We start from the raw sequence: 26,475 nt of genomic DNA, 5'->3' as shown, positions 1-26,475 counted from the left end.
ATGTGGCGATGCACATTGAGCACACATAGGATGTTGGAGAGGGGGTAGATATTGACCGGTTTGGTCAACAAAATACTGTGGGTGCAAGTGTAGTGGTGATACGCGCTGGGTGTATACGTCGTGTGCCAGCGCGTATGTACGGGTGTGTGTGTGGTGACGCGCGCTGACGGGGAGGAGCAGGCGTCAGTGCGCGGGTGGGGGTAGTGCTGCTGATTGGCTGTGTGCCGGTGACGCGCTGAGAGGGAGTGATCGGGTGGCAGCGCGGTGTGATTGGTCGGGGAGTGGAAACACGCGCTGGGCGAAAACGGATCGTGGAGATAGCGCGTGGTGATTGGGTAACTGAGGAGCGGTGCCGACGTTGAGGTCCGCATCCGCTCCGTCTCCCGGGAGGAAGAGATATATAAGGTGATGCACAGAGGAGTAGGAGGCAGAAGTGGAACCATCTAAGAATGAAGACGAAGGTGCAGAGATAGAGCCCGGAGAGGAGAGTAATGGAGAGTAGAGGAGAGTAAGGTATAAGTGTGTAGCCAGAGAGAGAGAACGGTCTACACGAGCTGAGTAATGTATAGTGTGTAGCCAGAGAGAGAGAACGGTCTACACGAGCTGAGTAATGTATAGTGTGTAGCCAGAGAGAGAGAACGGTCTACACGAGCTGAGTAATGTATAGTGTGTAGCCAGAGAGAGAGAAAGGTCTACACGAGCCGAGTATGCATACGGTGTAGCCAGAGAGAGAGAAAGGTCTACACGAGCCGAGTATGCATACGGTGTAGCCAGAGAGAGATGCAAAGTCTACACGAGGCGAGTGGAGAGTGTAGCAGAGGCGCAGAGTCTACACGAGGCGAGAGAAGAGTGTAGCCGAGGCGCGGAGTCTACACGAGGCACAGAGAGCCAGCAGCACAGAATCTAAGAGAGTCAAGAGAAGCGTAGGGCGGAGAGAAGAGGTCACGAGTTGTACCGTTGTATGGTGACCGCATTGTGAAGAAGAGAGGCCACGCGTTGTATCGTTGCAAGTCAAGATTTAATAAAAGAAGTGTGTTCCCGTCGAGGAGTTTCCTGCCGTCATTTTCCAATACTTCACAAGTATGACTATTGAGATTGGGCCATTAACTAATGTGAGGGCTCTCGGGCAAGGCAGCGTGGGTGCAGCAGAAGTGGTTATAGGATGCACTGTCATTAATCATAGGCTAGTTGTTGTATTAATTGGCAATGTATTGAGTGTCCTGATTTTTGTTGTTTTAATTGGAAGGTGGGAACGTTATGGATGTGTACTGGCTGAGGCTATGAGTGTGGGGAATAACTGAGAAAAATAATTTTAATAAAACAACATACGGGATGGAGTGGTTGGGCAGGGGTTCGTACATTGGACTTTGTACCTGGCGACCTGAGATAGATTCCCATCCATGGCCAATACCGGTGGTGAGTGATATCCTAATCCATACTGTACAACTCCATGACTAACCTGCACTGATTCGATGTGGAGTATGGCCAAACATCATCCATGAGCGAGAGGACTGTAATTCAGCAATGGGATTGATCAAGGGTTGTACCTTACAAGTTTATTGACAAAATACAATACAGTACTAAATATGAGCAGAGCTTAGCTGCCTACGCAGTCGGGTGAGATCACTCTTGTCATTGGTTTAAGCAAACTGTCCTGTGGAGCTTTCATTCACGGGGCTTCAGGAAAACTGCATAGCAAATATTTTTTTCTGTCAAGTTATTTTGCCCATCTGGAAACAATGTCTTGTTTGATGGGCTAGACGATTACCTGTCTTTATATGTAGTTATATACAATACAATATTTTTTGTATTTACTTAACGTTTTTGAAGGTTTTTTTTAAAAGCTAAAAGTATGTTAGGTATATAAAAAAAAGTCGATACATATCTCAATAGTTATAATGTGTTTGTCTTTTCCTTTTTGTCCAGCGGATTTTTATGTATTTATTTCATAGACGTTGCAAAACAGGCTGTGCTTGGACCTCCCTCAGCAGACGCATTTTTTTAAAGGATCCTTCTGTTTAACACGTAGACTTTCACGACCAATAAATCTGGCCGTCGCCAGATGAAGCTAATTATAATTGCTGACGAAACGTCGTACTCAGATTGTAAATGTTGCGGATTTGCTCTCCAACACACTGGTGTGCTGTACGAGTAACGAATTGGCATGTTTTGTTTACGTGACAAACCTTACTAATTGACTGAGTTGGGTGGTGGTGAGCTTAACGACACATTTATATATTTGTAGTGCGTCCAAGTGAGTCGCAGACGTTTTTCTTTAGAGGCAACACATTTATTATATCAACACGTAATACACAAAGGGGTAACTGCCCCTTTACCAGATACAGCCGAGGGTGGTGACCACCCAGCTAACTACACTATACGGAGGAGTTACAGCTACGAAGGGTCGGACCCTCACTTGGGTCCCGGCCAGGTGTCGATGTCTTGTAGGACGTAGAACTTCCAGCTTTAGGACGAAGCGACCCTGGTCCCTCTCAGGGACCCACCTTATATCCTCCCGGATATAAGGTGGGTCGAGCGTTCTAGCTCCCTCTCGATCCCTCTCAAGAGCTCTCCCTGGACACGTGATCACCCCCTAGCCCCCCCACCTGGGGCCCTCTCTGTGATTTTTGCACACAGCGTTGGTGTACGGTGTTTTTTTCTGCAATATTTTGCTGTCTTTTCATGGATTTTCTGTTTGCACTTAGTCACATATTCACTGTAAGATGTTTTCTTGTTCATGTTTTTGTTTTTTGTTTGTTGCGGTTGCACCCGACTCAAGAGCCGAATGGCTCACAGGGCTATACCTAATAAATGAACTTGAACTTGAACACAAGGTGGTACTCTACTATCTGCAGGAGTGCTGAATGGAAATGTAAGTATGAGCGCTTTTAGCTTTCTCAATAAAAAAAAATAGAGATGACATCGTCATCCTCTCAGCCGACAAGGGCAATGCCACAGTCATCATGAACAAAACCACATACAATAACAAAATTCAGGACCTACTTAATGATGGTAGCTATGCAAACATTTAAAGAGATCCCGACTAACAGCCTCATTACGAAAACCAACAATATCATCACCGATTCGATATCTTTAATCGAACCAACCAAGCGGTTTTCCTTAAAATCCTCTGCTACTAGACCACCCAGATTGTATGGCTTACCAAAAATCCATAAAGAAGGTATACCCCTTCGTCCTATCGTCTCCACCATTGACTCACCCACGTACAAACTGGCCCGATTTCTGTCTGAGACCTTACAACCATTCACTGGTAAGACAGCCTCAGCTGTACTTAACTCAGCTCAATTAGTTTCATTCATTAATGACATTTCACTATCTTCAGGTGATTTGCTCGTTAGTTTCGATGTAGTCTCTTTGTTTACCAAAGTTCCTGTGCCTGACACCATTGCAATCATTGAAGATTTGGTTCAACAAGGACTGAATGCTGATGCACCAGCCCTGGTGAGACACTGCCTCACCAACACTTACTTCACATGGAATGGAACATTCTACAAACATGTTGAAGGTACCCCAATGGGTTCTCCCTTATCTCGAGTTGTAGCCAATGTTTTCATGGAAAAATTTGAGACAGATGCCATCCAGGTGTAGTGGCATCGGGGATGTCACTGTATGGTGCAGGCCCGGAAGGGCCGCGCCGTTCGATGTTCCTACATCGTAGACAGCACCGTGTGGGTGGCTGTTTGTAATACCAGCCCTAGTGGGGCTTGGTGAGCACTGGGATAGTGCGGGCACCACGCACAGTGTGTGATGGGCGTTCCCACGAGGGGGAGTGGGTGAGCGTCAGCCCAGGGGCAGGGTTTCCCCGGGCCATGGCACTCTGGTTGACCCCGTAGACACGTGATCCGGAGAGTCCACACAAGGGACCCCAGGTGGGGGGGCTAGTGGGTGATCACGTGTCCGGGGAGAGCCCTTGAGAAGGATCGAGAGGGAACGAGAATGTTGAAGAAGGCGGGCGAGACCGTAAGGGGATATCAGGTGGGTCCCTGGGAGGGACCGGGGTCTCTTCGTTCGACAAGATGGAAGCTCGGTGAAGCTGGAAGCTCTTGGTCTTACGAGGCAACCACGTAGTTGGAGACCCGAGTGAGGGTCTCCAACTACGTAGCAGTAACTCCTCTGTATGGTGTAGTTAGCTGGATGGTCACCACCCTAAGTTGTATCTGGTAAAGGGGCAGTTACCCCTTTGTGTTACGGTGTTACAATAAATGTGTTGCCTCTAAAAGGAACATCTGCAACTCAGTTGGATTCACTACTCGGGCAACCACTCTACGTCCATCCTTGTGGAAGAGGTACGTAGATGACACGTTCGTTATCTGGCCACATGGCCGACCATCTCTGAACCAATTCCTCAACCACATCAATTCCATACACCCAGCCATCAAATTCACCATGGAGGTGGAAAAGGATGGCAAGCTACCATTCTTGAATATTTTAATCGATAAGAGACCAGATGGCTCAAATGGACACTCTGTCTACAAGAAAGCCACCCATACAGATGCCTACCTAAAACCTGACTCCCACCACAATCCATCCCAGAAGATTTCCCTCATCAAAACTCTACACCATAGAGCTCGATGTATTTTCAAACCATCATCACCTAGCCAGTGAACTGGAACGTGCACCAAGCTCTCAAGATGAATGGATAGTCAGACTACACAATCCGTTAAGCTTTCACCCCAACTGTTGGGAAATAACCATCTGAGGACCAAATCAAAACCATCACCTTGCCATACATAGCAGGGGTCACCAAAAATATTTCCAAAATCATGAGCAAACACATGATCCAGGTCCGATTTAACACAGTACATAAAATTCGTTATCTGATCCCATCTGTGAAGGATGTTATCCCTGTCATGCAATACCCCGGAGTCTACAAACTAAGCTGTGTCTGCCGCAGTAGTTACATTGGGGAAACTAAGCGACATGTCTCGGACCTTGTTCGTGAACACATTGCAGATGTGAAACACGGTAGGACCAATACCTCGACCGTGGCTGATCATTGTTTTAATCCGGTGGGCTCACACGATATTGATGTCTCTAAGATGAAGGTACTTTGCAAACCCACTGGCTATCAACAAAGATTCGTTCATGAAGCCATCCATATATACAGACACAATTTCAACCGAGACGATGGAAGGACGTTATCAACCAGTTTTAGTCATAATTGGCTGTGATGTTCCCATCCTGCCACCTTCCGATGTTAGTTGTTGTTTTCGGCTCTCTGATTTTATATTAACAGGTAAAATTTCTCACACCAACACAGCCACCTTCGTGCGCTGTACCTTGACATGGCGGTGGCTCTGCGATCTTACATGAACATGCTAATTTTTACCTGGCAGCCCATTAATTGGTGGAAACCCACTGCCATCGCGGCCGCTGCCAATCACTTACATTAACATTAACTTCCCTACCCATGCTGCTGACATTTGGGCTATGCCCATTTTAAACCTCTATAAACAGTTTGCCTTTAGAAGCTAACCCTCTTTTCCTGATGATGACCGCTTGTGTTGCGATCGAAACGTCATAGTTTTTTGTTATTTTCTTTGAACCTATCTACGGGACTTTACCGAAAGAACCAAAGAATATGAATTCCTGCAGTCACGAAAGCTTCAAGTCAAGATCCAACGTAAAATTTCTACCATGCTGGTCCAGCCATTTGTATCTGCCAATCATATTAACAATACAGTTAGGGGTATGAGTGACACTTAAATGATTGCTGGGTGAGCACCTGCTCATGCATCTGGTGTTCCCACCATTCTTTTAGCCCAAGGCTATTGTAAACGTACTATGTTTCACAGATATGGTCTGCAGCAGTTTCACAATTGCTATGTGCTGGCACACAATGGCCTACCTGTTTCGCACAACTCTGTGCCTTTGTATGTCTCTATCTGTATATATGTGTCACCGTGTCTCCGTCCATGTCTCCATGTCTGTGTGTCTCTTTGTCTTCGCTGTGTTTCTCTATGTCTCTATCTCTCTGTGTGTATATGTAGTGACATAGCGCTGACTGTTGGACAGCAGCAACTGCAGGTGGGCACTTAGCGCACACGCCGCTGTGCATATACGCAGGTGTGCCGGCAGGGCGGAGGAATTGGGGCAATGGTCAAGATAGACCTCGCATGGAAGCCCCTGGAACCCTCCAGAGGGTTCGAGAAGGGAGCTGCGGCTAGGGCGGAGCTAAGCCGCACCGAGGGGAATATAAGCAGCGGAGAGCGAGAGCTCTGGGCTGCTGGTTCCGGGATTGGGCTCGTCTCGTCGTCTCTGTCATCATCGCCACCCTCGTCGTTGCCGCCTTTGCCCGATCATTGTATGGCTGGACAGTGGTTGGCTGTCCCGGCCGACGTCGTCGGTGCAATGCAGGCAGGGTTGTGTCTGGGACGCGGCTCGCGGCAGTGTGGGAGAGAGAGGGGGCCCGAGTGGTGGCATGAGCTCGGCAACAACGATTAAAGAGGGCAGAGCGGTGCCTCATACGACCACCTCACGCACAGACAACACTACATATACATGTCCACGAGAATAAAGATGACTTATTCTGCAAATTTCCTGCTATGACAAATAGATCAAAAGCATGTGATTCAACGCAACATACAAACGTGTTTATAGAAGCATATATAGATACACGCTTGGAATTACGGTGAAACAGGAGGAGGAACATGTGGAGGAGTTGACTTGAGCAGGTTAGGGATGACGGTCAGAGGTCGATACTGATGACAGAGTGACAGCCAAAGGAGGGAATTTACCCAAGAAGAAGTGCACTGTGGAGACGGAGTGATGAGATGAACTTGTGTGCTGGAGCTAGATGGATTGTTGCACCACGTGATTCGACAGAGAGCAATCACTTGGGGAGGACATCGTCCAGTGGTCACAGTGGTTGATGATGATTTGAATGATACCCTCTCAATGCTCTTTTCTCACATGGTGAGAGCTCATTACAATGTGTGTACACAAGTTGTAAATTAACTTATGGAATATCATAAAAATTCTTCAAACGTATACAATTAGTTTCAACTCTGTGAGTCTATCGTCTGAATTTAATCTGAAGTTACCCACTACCCAATTCCACAAATAATTTCCGAAATGTTTGAGACTATCTTTCTGTAAACCTCAATATTTCGTAATGAAACAATCTGGCTGAAACTTTAAGATATTTCTTCACTCCTAGTTAAAAACTCCTGTTATATTTCATTAACCTGTTGCTTATTGTATAATAATGCTGAAGCAGCAGTTTAATATTATGTAGGCTATGCAAATAACAAATATAAACACTTACTATTGTTGAGGAACAGCCAGAATCATCATTATGTAGTGGACATGAATTGTTTATTGGGTAGATTTTTTTAGATTCTTTTCATCCCCTTCTCTGTCGTTCACATGCAGTCTAGTTGGCAGGGTGATCCAGGTGTCTACTAAGAAATTGGCTTATTTATTGTTCCCGGTGCACAAGCACCAAGCGTGGGCTGCCCTGTCCACCCACGTGCGATCTCCCAAGGATAAAGGGCAATGCAATAATCAGAAAGAGAATAGCTCAATAGAGGCAGTCGCATTGCTTCGCAGGTGACATTTGTTGGTTGTCAGGGGCAAGTTATTATTCCGAACTTTTTAACACATCTAATGAGCATGTGCTTCCATGTTCTATGTGTGTGTGTGTGTTGTGCCACATTATTAAATCCTGTCACTTTGTAATGTAATTCCAAGAGTTTTGTGTGGGCATTACAGTCGCTATACCTCAATGCATGGATTTCAGCACAAATTTGTGTAAACACAAATGACTGAATACAAAAGCAAGAGGCAGAGCGAGAAAAAAACAAGGAAACAATGAGATGGAAAGAACGACGAGTGAGAGACAATGAACCAGGGAATAAACAATAATCTTGCACATACTAAACTAAACAATTTTTCGTAATATGTTTTACTAGGTAAGGACCAATGAGCTATCTTGCTCTTTTTCAGAACCAACCTAGCTAGGAAGGATAGCTCAACGAAGTGGCTTATCATGTGGACCATTATAACAGCCAAATACTCGAAATGCATGTTTCTAAATGTGGAATAAAAAAACCGGAGGAAAATCCACACAACCATGGGGAAAACATGCAAACTCCAAATATACAGGCGTCAGGCTTGGGATCAAACCCACGACCTACTGGATACCAGGCGAGGTAGTTAACCCTCACCACCATGGCGCCTCATCCGAACAGGTCTTCACAGAGACAAAGAGACGAGGCTCAAAACATATGGGCATTACTGCAATTTTTGATGATCTCATTCTCTCTTTAATTATTTTGCGGAACAAACTTCTGATACCATTGCTCAAGATGCCACGTAATTTTTTTTACAGAAAAACAGGGATGAATGGGATGGAGGGGAGAATCGGGGTGCTTAAACATTTGCTGAAGTTTCAACTAGGTTATCTAGTTTTTAAAAATGTAATCAAGCAAGCAACTTGTTGTATTATATTGTGGAGTAGTGGCCAGACCAGCCAAGAGATTTTGTTTCAACAATAATGTTTGGACTCGAAATCGTATGACAGTGACCTTTAGATTTTTCTCACAGACTAACACATTTCAGAAGGTTTTGTAATAAACATGCACACCATTCATATTTGAAGCATTCAGGTGTCTGGCTAGGGTTGTTTGAAATGTAAGTCCTGATTGGGAAATACAGAGTACATAAATGCCAAAGACAAAGATCGCCCATATAGCCTTAACTAACTGTTGGGGCAAGTGCTGTAAGTGAGCACCTATGAAGGCCGGCACGGCACACGAGGGGGTGGGTGGCCAACACCACGCCCGGCCGCCTTTGTCTCTCTAGTGGCGATGTATACACACTGCACAAGGCACTCATAAATGAGTACATACGTTGACATACATACCTAATCAAAAACAAAACGAACAAAAAATACCCTGATTGTCTTTAATACTGCCCTATAACAGTGAAATGTATAACATTAAAAGCAAACGTCATTCTTGATGTTGAGCCATTTGTGTTCAGCTTGTCTTGCATTGCCCGTGTGTTTCTCTCTACTTTGCTGCCGATGTGCAGCTCTCTTCACATCTCCACCTCTGTGCCCTGACCCAATTTCCACATCAATTACAAGTAATTGACTTCTTGTAGGGATGTCCGTAGCCATTTTCACTCATGTTGTTCGGCTGCCAAATGCACTAAAGATTATGTGTCTTGTGTACAAAAGTTATGTATTTTTTTATAATTTGCTAATTTTCAAACGAAGAACAATGACAGCGTGTACAAGTGCATGGCCACCACGTGTCCACCTACATTGCAGAAGTGTCTGTGTACTCGTGTGGCACATCACATGGATACTGAAATGTGTTTTTAGATATAACTGGTGTACTATGTATTATTCATGTATATGTGGTATTTTATCTTCTGAAATTTATTGTTTTAATCTTTTCAACTCAGGTTGAAGCGTTAATACATGAGATATGTCCATCTGTCTGGGTGGCAATGTGGTCTAGCGGTAGTGCGTTTGCTATTTTTTAGCAGAGATTCACGGTTCTAATCCAACGGCCATCCTCATTATTACTGCAGGTCATAATAACCATAATAATGCATGCTTCACAATGGATATTAAAGAACCCCTGATGTCATTCGTGGAGAGTAGGTAATTGTGTGCTGAAATCAGGGTCCAAATTGGCCGAATTCGAAAATTTACCGCAAATTACTCAATTGGGATGACAGTAAACATAGCAATCATCGCCCCCCTACTGGCAGACTAATGCAACACGCCACTGTTGCAAATAAGAAAATCCTGGTCTCTAGAGTTCTCACCCGGTTAAAGAAAATAAACTTAAAACATGGCTGTCCATGTGCCCATCCAATCATATCAGAGGGCAAACGTAACGCTCATCAAGATTATGCTATTTGAACGGAACTTGACTATAAATGTGTGTTGATATGAGGAAATTGCCTTGGAAAAGCAGCCAAATTTTATGAAATAAACACACAAACCTCCGAGGCAGGGCCTTTGAACGTATCCACTTGCTGCTCGCCTGGCATGAGAACTACCATTGTTATTGCAAATTAAATACTGCTGAGGACAAACACAAGTTGGAAAGCATGCGTAAACTATGCATATGCATGTTTTTTATTCCTTGTCCTTTTTTTAAATCTGTGGCCAAGAAAAAAGGGCATTTGATAATGTTAAGCAAAGCCTAAAAACAACAACAAGGAAACGATATCTAAATTTTATATTGACAGTGTTGATTTGAAGCTTTCATGACTGCAGGAATCCATACTTTTTTGTTCTTTCGGTAAAGTCACGCAGGTATCAAATAAAATAAATCACGAACCAAAGAGTTTGGATTCCAGCAGTCACGAAAGCTTCAAATCAAAATTGAACCACCTCTATGGGGCGGGTTTCCACACATCTGTTAGAGCTTTTAACAGACTGCGAGACAAGAAGGCTCACCTGATCGAGTCGTTAACCTTTCTCAAGAGATGCCGCGATAACAAGGTAATACCGATCACATTTACACTCACATCTGCTGCTGTCACTTCTCCTAACGCTAAACAGATCTTGTTCAAAGCTAGCCTATCACTAATCTCAGAGAGAATAAGATTGCTTCGATTTGAATTTGATTATTTAAACAAGACTCTCTTAAAATCACACTTAAAATTAACAGATAAAATGTCCACTTCTGATTGGGACCATGTAGATAACATGACAGTTTCTTCTGCTACTTCAATGTCAACTAAATGTAAAGTTAACTTGATCGCTAAATTCAACTTCTTGTTAAAAAAAGAAGCCAGAGCCACACGTAAAAAAATTTGACGTTAACAAGATTGTCATCAATCACAGTAACATCTCAATTTCCGACAGCCTAAAATCAGTACTAGCTAAAGGGTTGAATTTCGCAGTCACCCCTAAACACATCCCAGTGGATTATATAATTATCCAGATCGACGTAGCCCTCAAAGGCTTGGGACGCATCCCGGCAGACGTTGCTAGATGTGAAATCGCTGCTATCCTAAAAAAATGCTAAGAAACACATTAGCAACATCAGCAAGGACGAGCATTTTGAACTCTCTAAATTAAAAGAACAAAGATGACATTGTCATCCTTTCAGCCGACAAGGGCAATGCCACTCATCATGGATAAAACCACTTACAACAACAAAATTCAGGACCTGCTTAATGATGGCAGCTATACCAAAATCAACAGCGATCCCACCAACCGCCTAGCCACAAAAAACAACAATATCATCACTAAATCGACTTTTCTAATCGATCAGACCAAGCAGGGCTCCCTAAAACTTTCAGCTGCTAGACCACCCAGATTTTATTGCCTTCCAAAAATCCACAAAGTAGGTACCCCGCTTCGTCTTATCGTCTCCACCATTAACTCACCCACCTTCAAACTAGCCCGATTTCGGTATGAGACCCTGCTTCCTTTCACGGGCAAGTACACCTCAACTGTACTTAACTCAGCCCACTTGGTTTCTCTACGCAGAGCTTATGAGAGTATTCTGCTGAAACACTACTATGAATTTAAATATAGTTTTAAATGAACATAAATAATAGCTAGTCCGTCGTAATTACTTAGATTTTAAAGCAAATATTAATTTTGATGTTGACCACTCGTTCATAGAACCCTCAGATGAACGGTGTGATCCCCATGTTAGCTCTTAATTTTAGAACTTTCGTGACTGCAGGAATTATTATTTGGTTCTTTCGGTTAAGTCACGTCTAAAGATAAAATAATAAATTAAATTAAATAATAGAATACGACGTTTCGATTGCAACACAAGCAATCATCATCAGGTATAATGAAATAGCGACATAATATCTAGCCAGAAAACTATAGACAGACATATTAGCAGACAGATATCACAAGATACATACATAGCGAGAGCAACACAGGTGACAGAGAGGGGTGATCGTCTCTGTGGGGTGGCCTTAAATAGACAGAGGGGGGGCGGAGGCAGAGAGAGGGAGGGGGGTTAGAAAAAATTAGCATATCAATGAGTGGTCCAAAAGAAAACGTGGTGCTGCGAGTACGATGGCACAGCAAGCAAGCCTGAAAATCAGGAGAAAGACACACTAAAATTAAATAACCTAGTAAAATATCGAAATGTAATGTAATACAACACAGAGGGTCGGTCAACACACAATTAACGCATAGCCTGGTTGATTACGTATTTCAAAGATTGCTAAGTTAGAATTTAAGTGTGAACATTCTAAAGAGGACACAGGCAGAGAAAACAAGTCGCCAGAGAGAGAGAAAAAAGATAAGCTTAAAACTTCCCCGTAGAAGTGGTTCAATCTTAATTTTAGAACTTTCGTGACTGCAGGAATTATTATTTGGTTCTTTCGGTTAAGTCACGTCTAAAGATAAAATAATAAATTAAATTAAATAATAGAATACGACGTTTCGATTGCAACACAAGCAATCATCATCAGGTATAATGAAATAGCGACATAATATCTAGCCAGAAAACTATAGACAGACATATTAGCAGACAGATATCACAAGATACATACATAGCGAGAGCAACACAGGTGACAGAGAGGGGTGATCGTCTCTGTGGGGTGGCCTTAAATAGACAGAGGGGGGGCGGAGGCAGAGAGAGGGAGGGGGGTTAGAAAAAATTAGCATATCAATGAGTGGTCCAAAAGAAAACGTGGTGCTGCGAGTACGATGGCACAGCAAGCAAGCCTGAAAATCAGGAGAAAGACACACTAAAATTAAATAACCTAGTAAAATATCGAAATGTAATGTAATACAACACAGAGGGTCGGTCAACACACAATTAACGCATAGCCTGGTTGATTACGTATGTGTCCTCTTTAGAATGTTCACACTTAAATTCTAACTTAGCAATCTTTGAAATACGTAATCAACCAGGCTATGCGTTAATTGTGTGTTGACCGACCCTCTGTGTTGTATTACATTACATTTCGATATTTTACTAGGTTATTTAATTTTAGTGTGTCTTTCTCCTGATTTTCAGGCTTGCTTGCTGTGCCATCGTACTCGCAGCACCACGTTTTCTTTTGGACCACTCATTGATATGCTAATTTTTTCTAACCCCCCTCCCTCTCTCTGCCTCCGCCCCCATGTTAGCTTTTTCTTCCTGGTTAAAATTGGATTAATTTGATATTTTAACCAATTCTCTATGTTTCATCCTAGAGCAGATCACAGTCAGCTCATGATATTTCCCTTTCCGTGTGTTTAAGTCATCACTCGAATTCAAATATAGAGCCTACGTGCACCTGTACCTCACTTTTCATATATACACTTGTACTGATTTTGACTCGTGTGTCTTTTGTTTTTACGACCGACAAATTCCTCGTTTGTTCGTTGTACAATATTCCTTGAGGACCCAGTACTCATTCTCTGCATAATTGAACTTGTTGTCTTTTGTTGTTGCTGTGCTCACACTCACGGATCTCTCTTGTAAAATAGCTGTAAATTTGGCTAAAATGAATCATCCGTGTAACAAATCAAAATAAACATAAAACATAAACTTTCCATCCATACGTGTAATGTACCCCAGATGAGAAAGTGGTGGAAAAATGGAGTCACATCTCACAATTGACCTATCAGATTATGGTTTTGAGTTTTGTATGGATAGACCAGAACATTTTCATTCCAAATAAATAAACTCCAATTTTCTATCTCCACATCCCAGCTCTAGAGAGATTTAAGACGCGTGGGAAAGAGAGAGTTATAAGAGAGATATAAATGAGAGATTGATTCAGTTTTCAACATACAATCTCAAGAAAGCAGTTATATTTGGTGGTAGACGAGACATGTATTTATTGTTGGCATCCACCTGACCATGTATCAGCTGATATCAGCTTTACTAATCACCGCATATAAACCAATCAATACAGGTTGCTGTTTGCGAGTATAGTTTCCTTTCTGAGGAAATGTAAACGTTTAATTCTTGTATATGATAAATAAAAAAGCCGTTAAGAAATTGTTACACTACTTGGGCACCTCCACAGGTAATATAGTAAGGCTGATTGATATTCTTGTTAGATAAGGAAGTACGCGTCTCACAATTTTACGTATCTTATATGTTTCAAAACAACTAATTTTCATGAGATGTCTCTGAATATTTAAAAATGTACGTGTTGGACCAAATGATCACAAAATAATGCAAACACTCCATTCAGCATCATTAACTTTTTCAAGGCAGTGTTCAAATTGCACTTTGCCTGAAATCACTGCTCGAAGTATATTTATTTCTGTCTGCGTAGTTTGGTTTGCATTCCAGAGACCATTAATGTTAATGGGGCAATTACATGGCCCCTATTTAAATGAGTCATTGTACAATATGGCCGCGTTCAGCACTGATCGCATATCCGGCTTACAAAATGTCTTTTTCTATGGCAACCGTAATGATTTATATAAATATTCCGCAGATGTTGGTTTATGGTGTGATAAGTTACTGTGTATAATCTTGGTAAGCATATCTCTTTGTCATACTCTGCTATTTGATACGTATACTGATACCAAAAGAAAAAAATACAGACAATATGTATATTTAACATGCATTTCTCCAAAATAACATGAAAGTATGTTTTACACAACCCATCAGCTGCACCGCCTTCTGGGACTGCTTAATTTCAACTGCGCTGTTTCAATACAAGCAAACTGTAGACTCGTTTCAATATAGTCTCTCATCAGCAGTCAGGCTTTCTTGAATCAATGCTGCTGAACTGCCTACCTTAGAGGCAAGGACCTTGTTTTTACGATATGAGATCCCAGTATTTATTCGCTACTTGATTCCTACAACCTCAATCTTGAAGCATTTAGTGTTTTTTTCTACATAAATTCTAATTTTTATGATGGTCTTGTAAGAATGTTGACGATTCCATCGGTTGCTACGATATCAAAAGTCTTTTAATAAATGATAAAATCCAGATCAAATTTGTATTCAGTTTCTATTTTATTTTATTTTTATTTCACTGTAGTCACACTCATGCAAATGGAGCATTCAGACTAAGGTGACCCATTTGCAAGCTCTCATCATGAGTTCACAGCAAATGGAGTGGCTAAAAAAATGTCATGAAAGTATTGACATTCTGAACAATTTGAGAGTAATTATGCTTGACTAGCTATTTGCTTAAAATTGAGAATTTTTATCTACGGCAATTACATTTTCAAAGGAATCCATGGAATTTAACGATAGTGGCTTCAGCCTACTTAGATGAAAGAGAGTGCAAATATAACGGCAAAGCAACAACATGACAAGCAGTCGGCAGTGGCTTTCCTTTTTTGGCTAAAGCAGGTGGCATATAAAAATCCATTAAATCCGAACAAAATGTGTCATTAATTTAGATTGTGTTATGCTTGCATTTTTAGAGATGCTCCAATACGATATTTCCATAAAATACAGTAACGTGGCTTTAGTTTTTATTTTATTTTATGAGGATCCAATGTTTAAATAACGTATTTTAATTGTCAAGCATGAACAAGCAACTTAATGGATAAAGCATGAACCTCCCTGCACATGTTCCATGAAACATCAATAAATTTCATGGTTTTATGTAGTAGCTGCTTCGTTTAAATCCTGAATAATTAATTTAATTTGGACTCTATGTTGTCCTCCATTAATCTCAATAAAAGCAATGACCACAACCACAAAACGGTTGTTATCGTGTTATTGTTATTAAAGCACAATTTGTAAAAGGCTTATTTTAAATACACTCCACTACATTCATGCTCCATGTTCATATGCATTTTCGCAGAGATTTGTGGGAAAAGAATCAGAGTTCAGGATCAATTGCAACTCTAAGGTTCCACAAACTCCTTGCAAGTGCTTTGAAATGTAACAGCGGAATCAGGAGAGAAGCATGCCAGAGACAACTACATAGTTTTGGTGATGTTGCTGGAGGAGTGAGTAGTATATGGTATCAAAAGCAGCATAAATGTATAGAAATAAGGTTGAAAGTAACCGTTGGTCTGAGGATTAGGTGAAGGTTATTTACCACACAACGGAGACCAGTTTCAGTAAAATGTCATTGGCAGAACAATGTACTGGGTCATAGGGACCACAAAAAAAGTGTTTAAGGAAAGGGGAATTTGAGATATAATGTAAACGTGAAATTATGTTATGGTTCAGTGTAAAAAAAAATCAGCATGAAAAAATTAACCCGTAAAAACAAAGTTTTTCACTATAAATCCTTTATATGCGTGGCGGCTAGAGTCCTCTCGTCCTCTGGCTTGAGATGGCTGCCACCTATGGGTCAGATGATTGCCTGCCACCATTAAGCAATTGGTAATTAAATATAATTTATTTTTTCCTAAAAAGTGTAAAATTTTGGAAAAAAAATTTCACGAAAAGAAATTGTCACGCACAACGAGTCTGTGTGCAAAATGTCAGCTCGATTGGATCACGGGAAGTGGGTTAAAAAACGACCGAAAAATTTGCACGGTCGTAAGCGCGCAAGTAGGCAAGCAAGTGAACTTAATATAAAGGATTTAAAAAGACAGCAGCCGACGTTAAGAGCTAAGAGAATTGTATCAGTCGAGATGGAAGCATTGAGGAAGCTGGTCATGTATTGAGCCAGGTTGGGTAGGTAGTGAGGAATAAGTTCAATGAGAAACAAATTGAAGATGGAAGAATACGTTTTAGTTCGGAGATAATTTGTGATGTTATTAATGGCGACGGGATTTGTGTTTAAAAGGGTTGGTGGTGGTGGTCCGATGGAAGTCGAGGCAATAGCAATGGCATAGTCAGACACCAGAATGCAATTCCAGGTTTTCTCAACGTGTTAAGATAAATAGGAGGCGAGTCGTGCACACTTGGCAACAGACAGCAAGTCCAATAATCTAATTTCGTGCGCTCATATAAAAAAAACCAATCAGATCATACATGATAACAAAGCAAATCAATCGCATGCCCTTTTGTATAGACCTATTTTATAAAATGGCAGCAGAAACATTTTCAGATTTATCTTTCATGTTAATCGGCACCATTTATATGTTTTGTCCAAAGATCTGTAAATTAATGTAAAATCGAAAACACATGGTATTAGAGCTAAAGGCTTGCAAACAAATTGTTTCAACTAAAGGCTTGCAAACAAACTGTTTCTCTTCGGCAGGTAATAGGACATTAGTGACAACCACGAAGCAGTCCAGCGACAGCAGTGTTTGTTGTCTGTTCCAACCGTTGCATAACTAATGGAATGGCCACTGGATGCAATGTGCTTCACGAATACACAACTGCTTGTCTAAACTGTGTATGCATTTTGCTGGTACAGACAGGGCTTAGTCAGTTTACTAATGTAACAAAAAACAACCATACTTACAATAAATTAACATTTGTCAACACAAGTGGTTTCATTTATTCACAAATATTGTTGTACCCTATTAGAATGTTTAATTAATTATCGTACCTTGTACTTTCCAATGCAGCTGGTTTAAATAAAAGCCGTAGATTCTCTGCAACTGCCCGAGGATATGTTTATATTGGATCTGTTGAATTGCAAGCCCTGTGTACTGCTGAGTTTATTTGTCCCTGTGTATGCAGCTCTGGTAGAATCTCGGAGAAGAGGAATCCATGATAATGCACACTTTATATAGCTGTGACAAATTTTAATTGTCTAATATAGCTGGATCTCTATGTACATACAAAAATGCGTTGCTGAACATCCAAGGAGCGTATTTTAATACATTTACACAATTCCCCTTCATAAAATAGAAAACCCGTGACATGTCCCAGTATAATACATTCCATTAGGTTTGGATTATAGGGAACATTTGCGTTACAGAAAGCATTACAAATGTACATAGTGCTTATGTTTGGAGTTGAATTAATTCCATTCTGAATACAAAGCCAAGATCATATCTCGAGACCCCCCCCCCACCCTCTCATGCTTTCGGATGATCTATCTCTCACCCTTGGGTAACATCCTTCTCCAGCTGCTCGTTAATTGAGTGCCCACAGGTGGAGTTCCAGTGTTGAGCTCATCAGCGCAATCAGGGAGGCAGCATTGAAGATGTGCATCCCTAGGGCACTGGGCTTCATGCCGTCACATACTTGGCGTGACGCGGGCCTCTGCGTCACAAAGCAACTGCACATTTTAAAAACAAGCGTTCACAATTTTTGCTGTACACTTCTCATAAGTACTTACACGTTATCATACTGATTATTAAAGTACAGTACATGTGGTCAGTGTATGTCACGTAAATACATTGTAATGCAGATCAGTAGTGTATTGCAAGTATAGTTCTAGAATGTGTCAAATATTTTCATGCCGAATGAATATGCCAACTTGTCCAATACTATTCACCCCCCTCCCCTACTTCTCCCCTCTCATCTCACTCTTCTTCATGTGCTTTCCACTCCAGAAACCAAGGCTTGTCAAAATCTTCCGTCAGCCCCTGTTCAATGGAAGGGCACTCCTGTGCCCGTGCAGTGTGGCTATCTTGCACCCCATGGCTGTCTATATTCTCTGTGAAGTGTCTCCTAATACACCTTAACTTAATAACACACATATATATATCTTCTTTATCGGTGGTCCTCATAATGCACATCCTGCTCGTGTTCACGAAATTTTGAGATGAAGTTACAATTCAGACATATATGTAGGGGTGTTAGAGAGAGAGCCGTTATGCATGGCAGCTTATGGGAAACAAACACAGTGGGTGGGGCTACGTGAGTGCACGGGGGGGGGGGGGTGCTCTCAACGACGTCCGCACCAGGCAGCCCGGGGCCCCACCCCTCAGCGGGGGTTGAGTATAAAGGGGGGTGTGTCAGAGGGCTCGGGGCAGAATGTTAAAGCTAAACCAGTGAAGACCGAAGATCGTCTAGCTAGAGCCCTGGACTCCCCTGGGACGCCGCCCTTGTCAGGGCCGCGCAGGACCGAGCCAGCGGCGTGGTCCCGAGAACCAGAGCTAGTGCTCTGGGATTCTGGGTACCGTAGCCCGACTTACCAGTGTCGGGCCAGACAGCCTCCCCTAGCCCGTTAGTGGAGGACAAGGAGGTAGGTCAGAGATAGCTAACAGTGTATTCCCAGCTAGCCGGGTGAGGGGGCCGATACCCCCTCCAGTATTGTATGTCCGCGGTTGTGACAACTGTTGCGGAATAAATACGTGTGCCTCAACCCCGGGTGTCCAAGAGTCCTCAACGGTATTACATATACATACAAATTCCACTGTCACGTGTGTTGCTGTGAAGGCACACCACTAACGTTTAACAGTGCTCTCTTCATTGTCAGCCAACACTGGTATAAACATGGGCATTTTCGTTCATTTTCTATTATGTACATCCACAGTGACTTGCGCACAAACACGTCATTGACCACGACCACGAGTACCCCGTCCCTCTGTTAGCCCCCCCCCTCCCGATACGTTCCATTCATTGGCTACCACATTCTGATAAGCCCCTCCCCCCTTAACTGGTACTTAAGAGCTTATACCTTGAATCCCTCCCTCACTTGATGCAGCAAATCTGGCTGTGACGGTCCCACCTGATGATGGAGACTTGTGTTGCCTCCGAAACGTCGTGATTTTTATTGTTAAATTTTATTTCATTTTTTTTACCTACGTGGCTTTACCGAAAGAACTAAGAGTATGAATCCTTGCAGTCACGAAAGCTTCAAATATAGAATGGTCTACACAGTTGATCTCATGAATACATTACCCATGCAATTGTACGTTCATAGGTTATGCACTGAGAGACATGGTGTATGCAGATGATGCAGGTTTATTAGCAAGGACCTTGAGCTAGAGTCATGTAGCCCTTGGTAGTATTTAGACAATGAGACTGGACAGATATTAAAATGAGCTTCCTTTAAACAACACATTTAATCAAACCATTCACTGTACATTCATATTGTCTGGATGGTGACTCAAATAACAAACTGATTTTCGTGTTACAAACTGACATGGTATGGTTGTGTATGTAGAACATATACAGATACAACTTTTATGAGGAGCACTACAAAATAAATGAAAAATAAAATCTCCATATTTACCAATTCTAGTTCCTGGACTCGGTGTAAGAATATACATCTTAGAAAATGTGATTTTGCTTGTTGAGTTAACAGACAGAATGGACCTGGTGGTCACTTATATACATGCCTTAAAGGCAAACATGTTTATTGTTAGAAACAGTGGAGGATAACCAGCGAAACCATAAAAAAAGACAGTGGAGGACTCGTTCTCATTAAGATTCGAACATAAAACTTAGTGGAAACCCGATTCCTAACTGGTAACTACTGATTTTTCGGTTGACCTTAAAACCACATCACCGCAATCAATGGCTGGTTTCATAGTGAAGGTGACAAGTTGGTAATGATTTTTGGAATTAAGGCAAGATATATTTCTGAAAAAGGAGCCTAGTTTTTTCCATGAATTTATTCATGAGGTTTTGTACATGTTTTATTTCGGTGATTGTATCCATTGTAGTTTAACATTCTGCAGTTCTTTCAAAACCATACAAGAGAAGGGGAACCGGAACTATGAACACTATAGGAAGGATATAAATGAGCTTCGGCTGAGACGGCAGCCGAGTTGCAAGTCAAAAACTGAAAATGCATGAAAAGTGTGTGAAAAATTAAACTGAACAAAGCATCAATGGTGCCAGGGAATGTATTTCTTGGCACGGTTAAAAGGAGCAATAGAAGATACAGCCTAAGTTGAGAAAAAGCAAAGCCATTCCCTGGAATTACAGAGAACGACTCAGAATAGAACTGACGGTGCTGGTGCACACCTGGAATCCAACACTGTAAAGGCGAGGGTTTGTGGATCACACAAACGGCATGAAGCTCCATTCACGTGGGGCATTAAGGTCGCCACTGCCTAGCTCGACAGAAGGCAGTAGAGCAAGTAGATTGATATTCATCTATTTATATCGGATGGAGTGTTGCCCCATCGCACACGTGGGTTTACTCTGGGTACTCAGATTTCCTTTCACGTATATAATCACTCATTCATGGAGTTGGCCAATGATATTAATTGAGGGCCATAGAGCTTGAGCAACTGTTGGTGGGGCTGGGTGGGGAGGGTGGGGCTGGTTGGGGGGTGGGAGGGGTGGGGCTGGGTAGGGAGGGGCTGGTCACCCCGTGGTGCCCTTATAAAACTCACGCCGGCTTGTGCCCCACCTCACAGTCGGGCATATTTGCGGAATACACCACGCCGCCGTTGACCCTGGCCATTGACCGAGCAACCCAACGTTCCTACCAGCTCCCTCCGCAGGAATGCGTTAAAGCTGGTGAGGCCCATCCGGTTATTCTCCCCTGTGACAATCTGACTTAAAATCTGTCGACTAACCCATTACAATGCATTGCATTATGAGTGCATAATTGTGCAAATGACCTTAATTCTGCATTGCATGCCACCATATGAAATATAAAAATTTAAACAATACAATGGTCCAAATAATTAATCACAGGGAGCATATATAATAAAGCACATCGGTGAGTGTGAAGTTTAGATATAAACAGTACAGAAAATAGAGTAGAGCTTATTTTTATACTGATGACAGATACATAACCCTAGGACATCCCTTGAATGTGGAGATGCTGTGCCACTGGTTATAATGATGAGCAAGAGATTGCATTAGCATACCATTACTATCATCCACTCACCCCCACAGGCAGCTAGCTGCTGGCTGTGATTAATTTACTTTCATATGCAGGAGACTACCTCTTAACGCACATCTTTTATGGAAGAACAAAATCATAAAAGTGAGCTTCAAGAAAATGGATTTTAACTTTTATTATTTTGCTTTCAAGACAAATTGCACTGACTTAAAAAAAATTTGTGGTTACAGCAAATTATGTAAGTTAGACACTTGGGTGGGCATAATGTAAAATGTGTTTTAAGTCTCAAACGGTAGGCACAATTTAAGCTATGTGAAGTTGGTGGGGTGGGTGGGATGGGGTGGAAGAAGGTTGTTCAAAGAGTACGGCAAATGGAATATGCCTTTGAGGGGAAGTAATTGCATGTGTAATCATAATGTGCTGCACACGAGACAGCCACAAAGTATGATTCCATCAATTTAATGAACATAATTCTTTAATGGGTTGTCCATTTTAAATTAATATTTCCTCTGGAGCCATCAGCCATTATCTGTCCACTGCTGGATGGCAGCCTCCGCTACACGCTGTTGCCATCCCTGATAGTCCAGTGCTGCTACCATGCAGCTCGCTGCTGCACGTGAACTGTTTTCATCGCTCTGTCCTCGCAGTGGTTTTCTCATGGACTCATGGACGTGTTCTCTCCTCTACCGGCGATTTCGTCACAAGTCTCGTCTATTTGGACATCGTCTCATCCAGCAATGTTTCCTTGCCCAAGGCCAACTTAACTTCATGAATAGTCAATGTAATGTTTATGATTTGTGTTCCCTGATCCACGTACTTTTTACTTTCTCTCAGGTTCATCCAAGCATGCGTATCTCAATGCCTCTTTGTTCGCTTTTCTGCTTTTATTATTCTTGTCAGTTTTCCACGTTTCTGTTTCATGTCATAGATGGCAGTGTGCACTGATTGAAAACGTTCCTCTTCAGGCAAAATTTTAAATTGCTTTTCATTATCAAATCCTTTTCTTCCAAAAGGCACAATCCTGCTCTTGGTCTCCTCTTAATTGTATAGGCCTGACTCTGATTTTATTTCAATAACTGCCCTAAGGATACATTCTGGTGTCCTTTAAACGACTATTTTATTATGTATGGCAAATGTATTGTACATTTTTTTGTCTTACTCATATATCTATCTTGAGTCAAGCGTTGCAGCCATTTTGACGTGTTTCAATCATTTCTTTGAATTTATGTTCAATACCCCTTAAAATCGCTATGTCATCCGTAAAACTGAGATGATGGCTTAAACTCCATTTTTGTTTAAGCCTTTATTTCTCCAATCTGATATTCAGAAGACACCTTGTAATTTTGCAGTAAATATCCCTGGCGAGGGTGTATTTACTTGAATTGTATTTTTACTGCTCTCTTCATGCAATATCAATATGGACAGCCACTCTCTATTTGTAAATGTTTTGTTTGTTTAAATCTTGACTTTAAAGCTTTCGTGACTGCAGGAATTCGTATTCTTTGGGTCTTCCGGTAAAGCCACGTAGATAGAAAAATAATAAAATTTTATAAAATAATAACAATATCACGGCGTTTCGATCGCAACACAAGCAATAGCAGGAGAGCTGCTGAGGCTATATTTTTCACCTGATGACGATTGCTTGTGTTACGATCGAAACGCCGTGATATTGTTATTATTTCATTAAATTGTATTCTTTTTATATCTATGTGGCTTTTATATGTGTATTTATATATTTGCTATTTCTTGCTTTATGACAACTTTGATGACTGTTTTAGTTTCCACTCAATGAAATTCCTTTTTCAAAAATCGATAAAAAAAATATTTGACGTGCGTTTCTCTGTTATATGATGTAGTTGATAGTGCCCCCCTACAATGTGAATCATTAACAGTTGCAAATTCAGGAAGAAGCTATACCTCTTTAAACAAAAGAAAAAATATCACTTTTTATTCTAACACAGGTATCCACTGCCAATATTATGATCTATCGGTGATTTTTGGGTTAGGCTACGGTTGTAAAGCTGGAATTCATTGTTGGCTAATTCTGCCACATACGAATATCGTCACTCATTATGGGCACAATGATGAAAGTATTAATTGTTTAAATAGATTCTAACATTGATGTTTGCACTGAATTATGTATGTAAGAATTAGTGTTTTTGTATATGTTGTATGTTATGGGTTCACGTGACCCCAGCCGCCGCTCAACGTGCTGTACACTCAACAATACTGTATGTACTATTTATATAAATCAAAATATGTTATTATATCGAATCGCAAATCTTGATAGTTCATGAAATCGAATTGGAGATGAATTATGACAATTAATAGTTGTACAAATTCAAAGCAATGACGGCTTTTTCTTTTCTTTTAAGAAAATGTGCATTTATTAAGAAAAACGTGTATATCCAAGCTATGAATGGCTTAATAGTATCATCAGCACGCTCATATTGTGGCTAACACTGTTTATGTCACTTGTGGTCAGTAGGCCAGCCATGTAACTATGAATTCATGGTTTATAAATCAGAAACAAATATAATGATGTCGTCGAAATTGAGTTATGCAGCCAATTTAGGATTACAGAACTACCATGTGACATTTACTACAAAGAATAAACAATGTCCATGATCCATCCATATGCTGTAGTACGATGCCATAAACCACTGACCCCAAAACACTGAATGATGAATGGCAGCCAAATCAATCTAAAGCTTTTCTGAAAATAGACTTGTTAGTGGAAGCAAGCAGTGGTAAAGGCGCATACATTTTTTTATTGCATATGTAAATCCTGACAGAGTTATAACAGAGAGATTTAGAGGGACTTTTATCTATTTAACTAGATGTATAATATTACATTTTTATACCAAAGTTGCATGGAACACTCAATATACACAGGGCTCTGTTCAGATGTCGGAAAAAAAACCCATTTAGAATAAAATCCATTCCGTGCAATTTACATGACAATATACCTCCATGTGTAACTTTCTTACAAGAGGAAGAGTTAATTGAAGGATATAGGCTACCCATTAAGCAAGGGCTGGATGACTGTTTAGATACTATCGACAAGTAAGCATGAGATTTACACGAAGCGAAAGATGTATAGACTTATGAAATATAATGCTGACCATACAAATAAACCACAAAAATGATCAAAATAAAGAGATAACCAAGATCAATAACTGTCGAACAGTTGACATCATAACTAAATATAAACAAATATTTTACCAGGTAAGGCCCTCTAATCTATGTCGCCCTTTTTCAGAAGCGATCTGGCCACAAATGATAGCTCAACGAAGTGGCTCATCATGTGGAAATGTATCGCAGCCAAATACTCTAAGCGCGTGTTTCTAAATGTGGAAGGAAACCCCGGAGACCTGGACAAAAATCTACACGACAACGGGGAGAACATGCAAACTCCAAATATATGCAGGCATCAGTTTGTGATCGAACCCACGGTTTCCTGTATACCAGGCGAGGTAGTTAACATCTCGCCACCACAGCACCCCATAACTGACAGCATTCCACTGTCAGGTTTTCCTTATGAATACCAACTTGTAAATGGCCATTCCAAGGCCTGTCTCATTAATCTGCCTATAGACATCCTGCACATCTGTTTCACTGGCATCGTGCATTGTGCTGGCCCCACCACTTCCGTTAACACGTGTGCTGCACTAGCTTTAAATGGGTGCTCAATGGCAGCACCACGTGCATGTCTTTGTGTGTGCGCCTTTATTGTTGTGTGCATTTAGTTGTGAACATCGCCACTGGGGAGACGAAAGCGGCCGAGCGTGGTGTTGGCCACCTATACCCTCGTGTCCCGTGTCGGCCTTCATAGGTGCTCGCTAACAGCACTTGCCTCCAGCAGTCTGTTCAGGGTATACGGGGGATCTTTGTCTCTGTTTGTGTGCATTTGTGTATGTTTCCTATGAAAATGTGTTGTGTATGCTGTGTACGTATTGTATGAATTAATATGCATATATGTATTTGTAGGTTGTGTGGGATGGATTCAAAAGAATTAGATAATTATGTCAGTGACTCAGCCATCGTGTTTTCGACCTTGTGATTGCCCAGGAACCCACGAACCACTGCGACAAAACTGTTCACAGGCCGCTTTCTCCTTACTCGTGAGGTTCTTGGGGAATTCATTGCACTCCAGGATCTTCTTTATCTGTGGTCCGATGAAAACACTGGCTTTGACCTTTTCCTCAGACAGCTTAGGGAAGAAGTCTTGAAGGTACTTGAAGGCTGCCGACTCCTAATCTACAGCTCTGACAAATTGTTTCATAAGGCCCAATTTGATGTGCAGTGGTGGCGTCAGCACCTTCCGGGGGTCCACCAGTGGCTTCCACTTGACGTTGTTCCTCCCCACAGAGAACTCGGTCCGCTGTGGCCAGTAGTGCGCCTTGGTGTCTAAATCTTTTGTAGTCATGTTTGTATTATTTTAGTATAAATACATGTTAATTTTGATTCATATGTAGTTTTTTCTGACTTTATGTGAACGAAAAGACACAAATTCGCCCGTTTTCTCATTGAAAATAGGTAAGTTTCTAAATATCACCGTCCTGGTCACAAAAGCAAAGTTTGTGGGGAATAATAGCCATTTTCTGTACTTTTGAGTCATAAGCAATTCGGAAATAACACCTACTACCCAGGAACAAATCTAAATTTGTTACACAGTGTAATAATAATTATTTAAAATTATAAATCGCCCTTCCCAGGGCGTAGATGAACTGCTCCTTGGCACCTCCTCTTCACTATCCCGCACTAAGCAGCATGGAGAAGTATGGTCAAACAACACCCATGATCGACACAGCATAGGTACACCCTCATCCGATCATTACTGAACACTTCTTCTTCGGCTGTCCATCGCGAACGATTATCACTACGGAGAACAGCTAGCAGCTTTTTCCCGAGCGCTGGTGGGATGAGAGTCCCATC

At 41.6% G+C, this 26,475-nt stretch overlaps 1 protein-coding gene across 4 annotated transcripts in view; it reads right to left on the bottom strand.

The window, feature by feature from the left end:
• The window catches only part of LOC144738579 (uncharacterized), a 60,296-nt gene that overhangs the window by 13,164 nt on the left and 20,657 nt on the right, over nucleotides 1–26,475 (bottom strand). Inside the window, exon 8 of one of the 4 annotated variants that reach the window (XR_013589286.1) lies at nucleotides 19,354–20,520. The exons of 2 other annotated variants lie outside the window; for them this stretch is intronic. The gene's annotated coding sequence lies outside the window, so the exon portion shown is untranslated. Of the gene's footprint in view, nucleotides 1–19,353; nucleotides 20,521–26,475 lie in introns of those variants that run through there. One more of the 4 variants, XM_078621604.1, reaches the window with a different exon arrangement.

Source organism: Lampetra planeri, chromosome 3, assembly GCF_965212315.1.
Source record: "Lampetra planeri chromosome 3, kcLamPlan1.2.h2, whole genome shotgun sequence".
Taxonomy (NCBI): Eukaryota; Metazoa; Chordata; class Hyperoartia; order Petromyzontiformes; family Petromyzontidae; genus Lampetra; species Lampetra planeri.
This window is presented reverse-complemented; position numbering and strand designations above follow the sequence as displayed.